Raw genomic sequence first — 10,124 nt, 5'->3', positions numbered from 1 at the left:
TGTATCTGTGTCTTTGTGTATGGAATATGAAACGAAATAATCTTTAGCTATTCCTACTTGGAGAAAATGCATGTGATTCTTCATCTCAACTGTTTTATATGTTTGCAGACTTCACTGACCAAATTTTGAAAAGAGTAATTTGTATTACATATTTTTCTTATCAATTTTTCTCAGAAAACGGGACACTCTTACGTTTCACAATGATATGACGTGTTTTCATATAAAGATCAAGAGCAGGCAAAATCTGACCCCCATAGTCCTTTTCATATACTGTACTCTTCTTAGTATGTTATTTGATATTCTGAATATCTTAATAGTATATTATAAATCTATTCCAATATATCATCCATAATATATGGCAGTCCAATTCCCACATAAGGCAATTTACCAATTAGCTGATGTTTTAGTTTCTATTGCTGTAAAAAAAACACCATGGTCAAAACATATATGAGAAAAGTGTTATTTCCCTATGTACCTTGGTCACACTTAATTGAATGAAGGCAAAGAAAGAACATGGATGAAGGGATTCAATGATAGACCATGGATTAATACTGATCACTGGCTTCCTGTCCATCCTATGACAGTTTTCTTCCTTATAACTCCCAGAACATCTTGCTTGGAGGTTGTCTTGCCTACATGGAGCAGAATCAACTTATATTAGTCTGTAATTAAGAACATTTCTTAAACACATATGTACAAATCAAAGTGATTGTAGCCTCTCATTAATGGAGATTTCCTGTTCTCAATATGTTTAGGTTTCTGAGAGCTCACTTGCCACCAAAACTTACTAATTGATATTGCTTTAGGCAGTGCTGTACTGTGGTACAAATACTATCTCTAGATATTACTTAATTTTCTTTGATGATTTATGAACACTTTTGTTAAGACAAAGCAAAGTAGATATGTTGAGCATCATCTAAAATTTTAAAACTCTCAAAGGTTCGATAAAGCAATTTATCTTTTTATTTCTGAAGAACATTTAAATCTGGTCGAACTAAAAAAAAACATAACACTTTTGGATAAATATACACCCGAGCAACCCTGCACTAGAAGCCAAGATGGAGAAAACCTCCACAACAACCATAACCTTCCCCCTGGTGCTGTGGTAGACAGGGAGGAAGGTGATCCAAACACTGTAGAACTCCAACATGCTGAATGTTAGGAACTTGGCCTCATTGAATCTGTCAGGAAGGTTCCTAGCCAAGAAAGCCACAGTGAAGCTCCCCAGAGCCAAGGAGCCCAAATATCCCAAGACAAAGTGGAAAGCAATGGCTGAGCCTTTGTTGCAAATGATGATTATCTTTCCATGTTCAGATTGTGTATCTCTGTCAATAAATGGAGGAGATGTCACCAACCAGATTGCACAGAGAACAAGTTGGATTAGGGTACAATTGGGAATGAGCAAGTTAATTGCCCCTTTTATCATCATCTTTCTTATCCTCCTCCCTGGAGTAGTGAGCTTGAAAGCTGTGACCACAGTTATTGTTTTGGCCAACACAGTAGAAATAGCAACAGTGAAAAATATTGCAAATGTGGTCTGCTGCAGGATGCAGGTGGCCTGGTTGGGATGTCCAATGTAGAGCAATGAGCACAGAAAACAGAAGGCTAGAGATATGAGCAGTATGTAGCTGAGAATGTGGTTATTGGCTTTCACAATGGGAGTATCCATGTACTTCACAAAAGTGACTAGTACTAGAATTGTGATGGCTGAAAAGGACAGGGCCATGCAGCCTAGAGCCATCCCCAATGGATCTTCATAAGCGAGAAATGTCACAGCTCTTTGGAGGCACTCGGTTTGTTCTAAGTTGGCATATGAATCATCTGGACATCTCACACACTGCTCCATATCTGTTGGCAAAGAAAAATAATCCCTTATAAGATATCATAATCGTGTAGTTAATAATTGTATATTTGTTTCATTCAGAGGATATATCAATAAATAATTTGGGGTTGAGAATATATTACACTCATTATTGCTTTAGGGACTGATAACATATATTTCCTGTCTATTAACCTATGCTTTGTGATGGAACAAATCATCATCACAGAAATTGGAAAAGTTATCACTTAAACAAAAATGAAATAAAAATATGGTGATTATTAATATGCATAATCTCAGTTTATTTTATTTCTCAATCCATAAATTTATTATTCAGAGACAAGGGTAGTATACTGACATATTTATTGATGCTGGTTGATGAAAAACATTATGTATTTTGTTTGTTTTAGGTTTTGTGCACTTTTGTCTACACATAGGCTGGTGAACATACAATTCCTCATTCAAAAACCGTTTGTGTATAGGAATATTTTCATTCTTGAAGCCATATGTCTCATAAACTTATCCATGTCCTTCTTGTTGTGGTACAATTTATTTTCCGCCAACTACACTTTCCATGGTTATGGCTATAGAAGTTTATGGCATGAAGATTATTGATATTGACATTCATCCCGCTTTCCTTATTTAGGCTGTGATTAATGATAAGCACTCTCCTATTTCTTGCTGCATTATTGATATCTTCACTTTTTCTAATTCTTTGATAGGAAATGCCTAATCCTTTATGTCATGTAAGCTCTTAAAATACGTTTCACTAGTGAACACTTGTTCTGAGCATCTTGTCTATGTCAGGAACTAAGCTTGGTGACAGAAAGTTTGTGGACTGTACATGTAGTCAAGATTCTTTGTACAAAGGATCAAAGAAGAATATACATCAGCTTAGGTTATGTCTAAAATTATCTTTTAAAAAATGTTAGACATGTATGTCCCCCTAAGCATTTTCTGCATAGTATAAAAGCATTAACCATTACATTCTGAGAGACATTGGTTGTTTTTGGAAGAAATTCCAGGTAATTAACTGGGTCTAAGGGAAACTGATATTATTTAACCAATTAAATTTTGAAACATGGATATTTTTGGGCTGTAGTTTCCATCTAGGACATATCATATTTATAGTTTGTAAACAGAAGATATTCAAATTCAGCAAATTTTTCTCTGCAAGCAAGCATGTACCTGTATCATTGGCAATCTCATTTTCTTGGCACTGGACACAATCAAAGCAGCAGTCGGCTGTTTGTTTCTGATGACTTTTTCTGAATCCTGCAGTACATGTCTCACTACACACTGAGGAGGGGACCTGAGGCAATACACATACAGACACAAAGACACACAGACACACAGGCACACACAAATATAAATATAAATTATATTTAAATAATATATACATGAAATATGCACATTATATATGTTATATAAATATGTATTTAATGTGTACATCTGTGTGAAGATCATGAATACATCATATATAAAATGAACGATAGATTAAGATTTGGGAAATTAACAGATGCATTCCTCTGAAAATTTATTATTATATATTACCCTGAAATGCACTGTATGTCATACAATAATTTCTGTCATGAATATTATATATGCAATATTTTAGGTGTAACAATTTAAATTTTCTCCTTGATAAACTGATTAATTCAAATATAACTTTTATGTGGCATCCGTTTTTCTCTTAAAAACTGATAAATAAAATAATAAGAACACAGAGTTGTATGGAAAGAAAAGGTAGGATATCTCAAGGAAGACTTGTTCAAAAAATAAGAAAAGAGTATGTAATATAAGACTCTCATCCAATTAATGAACTTTTCCTAAGTGCAAAGGAAAGATTTAATACCCATTCTATCCCACCCCACCACTGAATCTATTAAAGAGCACTCCAACAATCTGGCCGCTCTGGCCTCAAAGATCTAACATTTTTATATTCTGTGGCATGCACCATTCACAGTACCAAGGGTCTCTCTTCACTCTGATGCCAGATGAGGCAATATTCTGCAGAGGAGGGGAAACTGGGAAGGAGGATAATATTAAAATGTAAATAAGTAAAATTAATGATAAAAATCTATAAATTAAAAGAGAAAAGTTTTAATCTAGGAAAATACTTCTCATAATGAATCTATGCTATAATTAATTACGCTACAACTATGTTCATACATAATCAGTTTATATATAGTTTATATGTAGTTACAATATATATATATGTACATATATATGTGTGTGTTTAACTGTATATATTGCTATAAATTTAATAAATATATTTCTGTAAGGGAGGGTAAATAGTCATATGGATGCAATTGACCATAGGATTCAGAGTCCTTTGATCCCTATAACCAGATCAAATGAATTTCAGTGTAATTAAATTTTGGTGCTTGTAACTGAGAATGGTCATTTGCAAGAGTATTAATTGGTCTTGACCACAGGGATATTGTTGAGTGCTTCCCATTTAAAATTTGATATCTTTAAAAAAATAAAAATTGTAGTGTACCTACCAATGTTTCTCCTGTGACCCACTCCCAGTCTTCAGATATATGAAGTTGTTGACTCTGTGTTAAACAAGGAAAATAGCTTCCTATTTTCACTTTTAATCCAAGGCCTTGTGGAAAATTCCAAATGATGAAAATGTCATACTTGGCAGACTGATTTTCCTTATGATTCATGTTTACCAGCTCTCCAACAGGGTTAGTAAATACCCTAGTTTTCAGCAAAGAAGCCACCTAAAAGAGATGAATCATTATATGATTACATATGCATATCAATACAGAGAATACCAAATTGAGAATGTCCCATAATTTTTTAATGTCTTTCAGATAATACAGGTATATTAAAATAACCCCATGTAGTAAAATACACTATACTGTATTATTACAAGTTATAATTACATGTTATATTGTATAATTACAATTTAATATACTTCACATTAATTGTTGCTGGTTAAGAAAGCTAGAATAAATGATTACCAGAGAACAAATCACATGGTATGTGTGTGTATGTGTACACATGTTTGTCTAAAATAATATTTAAAAGCTAAAGCCAAATATGTAAGAAAAAAGGGGGAGTTATAAAATATGGAAGTTTTGGAAGTAAAGAATGGTAGTGGGTCAATCATGGACGTACTGCATAGATGTATGAAATACCCATTAACTTAATGAAATGTGTACTCTTAATCATATGTGTTGTTATAAATATTATTAATTTAAATGGATAGCTATTATCGGAGCACATGTACTCATTTTTGAGAAATCCTTCTTGAGAAAAATATTCTAGTCTAGTTATCACTTAAGGATTTTATGATGAAACTCTTGGCTCCTTTTAAAATTTGAACTTATTTGGTTAAATGTTAAAAGAAATTTTCACATAATTCACTTATATTCATGAAAATGTATTGTCTCCTATTAAAACTTATCACTGTGCATGATATATATCCACGTAAAAAATTCATTTTGGAGTTTTGCAGTATAGAAAACTTTATACCTAGAGATAACCTGTAACAAATGTATGTGAACTTCTCAGTGGCCTGAAAGGTCACATTGCTATATCTAAGCATAATGAAATGTAAAAAACGTTACCTGGTGACAGTTAGTGAATAGTCCTTTGGGTTTGGCCATTTCCCGAGACTCTATTTGTTGAAAAATGAGTTCTTGATAGGTGTGGGCCACAGCATACACAGCATTATATAAATTGTAACCGTCTTCACTCAGGACCATGTCAAATGTGTGCTGTGTTAACCATTCCAATGCGTTTTTCAACATAAAAAAATCCATTTTCTTCTTGTTCTTTGAGATTGAACAGTTAAAATGATTCCACTGCCCCATAGACTGAGAAATATCTACTGGATACTTGGATATGTTTATTGTTTGCATAAAATTTCTAAATATAGCGATGTCATTGTGGTGGTGGGCAAAAATGACAGTCCCATGGAAGAAATCAAGGCTGAAATCTTTATCATATGTGATAAAATCCAATTTTGAGGTTGTGATCCAGATTCTCCGTGCAACTAAATATGCCCATCTTGCAAAGCTGAGTTCTAGAGTGGAGATCATTTTGCCATAAATGATAACTACCTTTGCTGAAGATGTCATAAGTTGTTGGTCATAAATCTTAAATTTTGTGTTGTATAACTGAATGCTTTCTGGGATCATATTCACAAAAGCTAAACAGATCGCATGCCTTTGCATTTTTTCTCTCAAGTCTGAGTGAAACTGAATACCTTGGTCATCATCTGTGATGAGCAGTCCTATCCAAGTCCATTCAAAATGAAACATCAAGGAGACCATGCCATGGAGCAAATATGTGTCCTTGGTTGCTATCTGATAGATATAGGGAAACTGGTCATGGTCACTCAGGTTAGGATTAAATGGTCCAAAGAAAATCTAAAGAGTATAGAAGAGAGGATGAAACATCCACATGAGGAAGATGATTGTTAGGAGGTTTGGACATAAATACAAGTAATGCAACTCACCGTTCAGAATTCAGATTGAGGGTAGTAAGATTACACAATACATATCATAGATTTTTACTTCTAGAATATTCCTGACAAAACTGTACGTTCTAGAAAACAGCTTTTCCTGTTTGCCCAGTATAGTTATACAATCTGATTATTTTATTCTCTCTCTCTCTCTCTCTCTCTCTCTCTCTCTCTCTCTCTCTCTCTCTCTCTCTCTCTCTCTGTGTGTGTGTGTGTGTGTGTGTGCGTGCGTGCGTGCGTGCGTGCGTGTGTGTGTGTGTGTGTGTGTGTGTGTGTGTGTGTGTTTACCAGCATACCTATAAATGCATGGGATGCAGGTTTTCTTGTAGGCACATGTAAATGGAATTTAAAAGTTGGTAATTCGTCCAGTGTCACACATTATTACCTTTGGTGCCCTTGAATTAACTGAAAGTTTTAAGGAATTTTTCCATCATGGTCCTGTAAGTTTTACATCACAACATTTCTTTCTTCCACAGTTATAATTAAGTAGATCGAAATAGTTGTTTTGATGTAAATATGCTTTATCCAGAACTCCCATTGTATCTTCACACATACCAAAAATGAAGGAAAATATCAAAGACATGTTGGATAAAAGATAAGGATTCTTCTTGATCTCATCAGTAGCAAAAAACATTACCAGAAAAAATTCATATTTTCTTGCTGTTATCCTAAAACCAAGCATAATGATGATTAAGGGAGATGCTTGAAAAAGAAAATTTCAACTGCAATTAAGTTTGTATCACAAGGCATTCTATATTTCTGTCTAAATGTCATGAAATAAGTCTCATAAATTAGAGATCTTAAGATTTGAATACAATGTAAAAGTTCATAGACCCATGACACTAACTTGTGATAAATTTTGTAACTTTGACAGTCAATAAGGGGACTATTTTACCTCTGAATACCATCTTCTGACTACATTAGCGTCCAATTGATTAAGACTGTTATAATCGTGGAGATATAATTCCACAAATACAAAATAAAAAGCATGACATAAACAACACATGAAATACATAACACATTTGCATTATAATTTTAGTATTTAAATGTAATTTATATTAAACATGTTAATAATTTTAATTTTTTTGAATCATATATTACATCAAAAAATTTTGTTCAACTTCTGTGTTCATGTACTTTTTAACCCTAAAAATATCATTAATGCATATTTAAGAATTTCTATTGTTTATGATCCTATACCAAATGTTGCATAATAAATTGTATGAAAACTCAAAATAATTTTTGAGTATCAAGCAGAGTAAAAGAACATAAAAGATTAAAAAGCCAATCATTTAGAAATATATTCAAAGGCCCTTATATAATAATACCTAACACAGAGTAAGTTTATGCAAAATGAATTATGTACCTGTGTAAATTATCTAGCAATCATTTTAATTCAAAAGGAGTATCAGTGTTTTGAGGAGAGAAATTATTATATCAGTAAGAACATTTTTCAAATTTCAAATTAGGAGTAACTCGTTGAAGTTATACAATATGAAAATGCTAATTTTATGCATAGCATAGCAGGAAACATTATCAATAATGTTTCCTTGTTTATAGAACATGCATTTAATAGTTTCAACTGTTAATATTCATTAAACAATACATATTTGAAGATATCTTCGACTTAACTTTATTTATTCATTTCAAGCACATAAAATGATGCAATATATTGTGCAACCTGAATATTATCCTATACACATCAACATGAAGTCACCTTTTAATGTGTTGCTACTATTTTAATTTTGTAAAAGTGGATTGAAATTTCCCTTAACACTTCAGGTCTCCTAATTCTTTAAGGTCCTTTAATAGATGTCTGAACCCTAAGATCTTCTTTCATTTCAAATGTGTTCCTCTGCCCAAGCATAGTTGGCAGTTCATCTGTTCATTTGTTACTATTAGCAAATACCTCTCATCAGGGGTAAAACACCAAACAGGCTCTTTTGCTGAAATTTTCACTTTTAATTGACTGTTTGAATCTAAGTTTTTCTTTCTAAACCTTAAAAGTGTATTGATACAATTCATATATTTGTAAATTTAAATCTTATTATGACTTGTAGAATTGTCACTAAAGAGAATGTCCACTATTTTTTCCAATGAGATCTGGAATGATACAGAATGCATCAGAAATTGAATTTCTACTGACCTAACACAGAATTACAATAATGTGAAGCCACCACCAATATCAAAGTGTACAAAGTATACTGTTGCTAACAATTAGAAAATATTTTGTTTAAATTGGAAAGACACAAAAATTGAATAAGAAATGGGATGAGAGTCAGGGATAGAAAAGTGCAGAAAACTTCAGGTTATGAAAGACTGAAGCCACAAGCTCATGGATTAGTTAAAATTTGAGTGATTTCAACATCCCTTCTCTCATGATTTGCAGGCACAAATGATAACATCTCACACTGGGAATCTAAGAACTATGTAGCCACATTGAGAACAGCTTCTTAGCAACAAGAAATACATTTATTCTCCTAGATTTTCCATAATGTTACATATTTTTAAAATTAAGAAAAATATTGAATATCTACATGATGCAGATAATAATACTAGCATGTGACTGAGTGTTTGCATCACTGGATGAAAAGATATTCTGATAACAGAATAAGAAATCTGGCGGGCATTTTCCATATTCAGTGACAGCTCCAGAATGACAGGAGGGGTTCATTTAAAGAGTATTTTATAATGCAAGGCATATATATATATATATATGTCCATATGTATATATACTCATAAGTATATATGTAATAATATACATTTAATCATATATAGTAGACATCATTCCACCACCACCACACATGTTTCAATGTCTGAGTGTATGCCCAACTTTTAGAGGCCAAAATTAGATAACCATTTTATTGAGGCCTTTAGATGCATGCTTATACAGGGACGGTTGGCAGAAAATTGAAAAGAGGCAGTGATGCGGTCCCTTCATATTGAGATTTTGCCAAAAGTGGGAATTATGAACTCAAGGTAAAGGTAAAAACATATTTCAACATATATCAACAAAGATTCAAGAGATAGAATCCAGTCTCTCTCGCTTTCCAGCTTTGTGAACTAGAGCCAATGTAGTAAAGCTAACGTAAACCGTGACACATTTGAAAGTATCAAAACATTGATTGAAGTTATAATTAATATTCTGTGGTTCCTAAAGTTACAAGGGGAAAAACAGGACAGGATCTTACAGGGTGTGTACAGTTATATACTTCTAATTAATAATATTGAAACAAGAAATAAAGTTAATGACTTACCTAAAATTAATAATGTGATTATAAAAATTTTCTTCAATAGGGCTCTCAAGTGTAAAAAGGACAAAACCACAGTCATTTTGCAAATCTCCATCATTATCTTCACTCTTCTTTATCCTCCAAAATCAACTGGGTTCAGTCAAATTGCACAAGATGAGACAAAACTTCAGGGAAAAAAAGGCAATAGTGAACGGACACAGCTTCTTCATGTCTGCTAAGATCTAGTATGGAGCAATTGTGAAACCTGATTCTTTATTTTTTTAAAGATTTATTCACTTATTATATATAAGTACACCGTAGCTGTCTTCAGATACACCAGAAGAGGGCATCGGATCTCTTTACAGATGGTTGTGAGCCACCATGTGGTTGCTGGGAATTGAACTCAGGACCTCTGGAAGAGTAGTCGGGTGTTCTTAACTGCTGAGCCATCTCTCCAGCCCGTGAAACCTGATTCTTATGCAGGCAAACATAACACACACATTTACACCAGTTTGTATATTTTAAGGCTTCTGCTGACAGGTGATCCACTTAATTATATTCAACAGTTTCTTTCTGTTCATCATATGTT

At 33.1% G+C, this 10,124-nt stretch overlaps 1 pseudogene; it reads right to left on the bottom strand.

Moving 5' to 3' along the window:
• Positions 1-962: 962 nt before the first annotated feature.
• LOC134484929 (vomeronasal type-2 receptor 116-like) lies at positions 963-9,765 on the bottom strand (annotated as a pseudogene).
• Between the last annotated feature and the right edge of the window lie 359 nt (positions 9,766-10,124).

This window comes from Rattus norvegicus, chromosome 1, assembly GCF_021556685.1.
Source record: "Rattus norvegicus strain SHRSP/BbbUtx chromosome 1, alternate assembly SHRSP_T2T, whole genome shotgun sequence".
In the NCBI taxonomy this organism is placed as follows: Eukaryota; Metazoa; Chordata; class Mammalia; order Rodentia; family Muridae; genus Rattus; species Rattus norvegicus.
The sequence above is the reverse complement of the archived record's forward strand: the minus strand, read 5'-3'. Positions and strand labels throughout refer to the sequence as shown.